Raw genomic sequence first — 2,625 nt, 5'->3', positions numbered from 1 at the left:
ATTTTCTCCGATCATTGCAAAACAAACACTAAAATATTTTCTCTGTTTATTGCACTTACTATCATCACCGTTGATATAACTATAACTACTATTTTTTTTACTACTACATTAAATATTTTATCACCATCTCATTATAATCATTTAATACAATATGATTATTGTTACAACAAAAGCCACCATCTCATCACTATCACCATTATCAATACTATTTACCTCCCCTGCTTGACTACCACCCTACCACCCTACCATTATAGCAATTATAATCATTATTAACATTCCACCATCATGATTATAATTATAATTATCATCACTACCATCTCATTATCATCAACTATCATGATCCATATCAATGTAACTACTATCTGTTTATTAATATCTTTTTATTAAGACAATTAATATTTCATCATCATCTTGTTATAATTTTCTAATAGAACTATCATCATAACAAAACCCACTAGATTATCACTATGACCATTACCAATATCATTTTCCTCACCGACTTGATTATCAATGTAGCAAAAACTTTATCTATAATATCATCATCATCATCATAACAACTATAATTATCATTACATGTGCTAACCATTCAATTGTTTTGTATCCAGTACATGTATTATATGCACCAAATACAAAAAAAAAATGATGGTCCAGAGGGTGTAATATACTTATTGGATGCAAAAAAAAAAAAAATATGGCTATTACACACTCGATAAAAAGAACGAAAATAATTGTGAGATGCACATGTTTTAATTGTGTGATTATACTAGTTGGGGAAAGTTTTTCTATAGTTTGAAAAATATTATTTCTACTATGCTAATTTAGGATAAAACTCCGAATGCAATATAATATATTTAATTCAAGTAAAATGCATAAAAAATTTGGAAAGGAAAAAATCGATAAAGAAAAGAAAAGGCGATAACCTCATTAGTAAATTCACTTAGTTTCCAAGAAAAATAGCAAGCCTTTATAGTTTGTCACTAATAAGTTTTAAAAACCTAACCTAATTATTGTAATCATAAGCTAAGATATAATGTTTAATTTTTAATGAAAAATTTTAAAATAATTTATAACCTTTTAGATGTTGTTTGCAGGAATAGTTTGCTTTCTAGTCAAGGATGATGATCGGAGATAAGTTGCTATTACAATTTTCAAAGGTTGCTATATATATATATATTTATTCTTTTTAAGATGTTAGTTTTATAAGTAAGAATTGTTCACCAAGTTTGTCAATTATAGGAACAACATTGTTGCTTAATATTGTTACAATAATGCTAGTTGTATGTGAAATTTTTCATTATAGAATAAAATTATGAATTGATTTATAATTGACACGATCAAAAGATTAATGTCTTCTCCCAAGTGCAAAAGTATCGAAGTAATAAATAACCCAGCAAGACCAGAGTCGCACCACATGGAGGTTAATTATATAAATTATAAATAACAACAACAATAATAATAGAAGAAGAAGATGATGATGATGATGATGATGATAACTTTAAGATAAAAGATATATGTGAGGATTAAACAATGATGACAATAAATGTTAAGGTTAGAGGATCTATTACTGGTATTTCAAACAAGTATAGTATAAGCTCTTGTTATTCAATCGGAAACCACACACAAAGGAGGTTTCAATCAGATTATAAATTATTAACATGATTACATTGGCTATCTTATTTGACTAATGCTAGTACTTGTAAATATTATTAGGTATTCATGATTATAACTTATATTAATAACAAATCAAGTTCCTTTCATAGCACAAGTGTCGGTTATACCATACGGTTGGGCTATGAAAGTGCCAAGTATTTTTTGTACCAAGTGTTATACAACATAAATCTAGATTAACCATTTAACAAGCAAAATATTAAGAGTGAACAAGATAACAAATACAAAACATGTTAGTCTCAAATATTAAAATCAAAGTTGAGTTTACACTATACTTATTCTTACACCATTAGTGTAACCTTTTCACCTTGACATTATAAACTTTGTTAAACATAATGACAGATGAAAACATAAATAACATAAAAGTTAACTAAGTAAAGGAAAAGAAATGAAAGACATAAATAAGATATTAATGAAAGCAAAAATTAAGCATTACAAAAATACAAAGAGAGAAAGCAAAAGCATGATCTTGATCTGGAAACTAAAATGTCTAAATGTATGAAAAATACCTTATTTTATAGGCTATGTCGCACCCTCACGAGCGGAGCGCGGCGTCGCGGCGATCGTCGATTGATTTCGGGGTCTCTTAGTTTTATTTTTGTGTAAAAGGGAGTCGCCACCTAGTATTATGGTCACTAGAAAACCTAACTAGTCTTTCAGAGATTCTAAAGAAAGGGATTGGTTGCGTAAAGGGAAGGTGTTAGCACCCCTAGTACGCCCTACCTAAGGTAAGCTGCTTGGTGTTTGTCTTATAATTGCTATGGTGTTGGTGTTTTCTAATCCCATCAGTTTTACTCGATTCGATTGTATCTAAATCTCTTAAGAAAGAAATCCAAGGAGATTCAATGCGCTTTACAAACTCATTTTCTCCTTGGTATTTCAAGAACTCGTAAATCGTGAGGGAGGATAAAAATTTAGAAATCTAGGGTGCTTTAAACGCCTATTTTTGCCTTAGTA

The sequence above is a fragment of the Populus euphratica genome, unplaced genomic scaffold (assembly GCF_000495115.2).
Source record: "Populus euphratica unplaced genomic scaffold, PopEup_1.0 scaffold7.1, whole genome shotgun sequence".
NCBI lineage: Eukaryota > Viridiplantae > Streptophyta > Magnoliopsida > Malpighiales > Salicaceae > Populus > Populus euphratica.
This window is presented reverse-complemented; position numbering follows the sequence as displayed.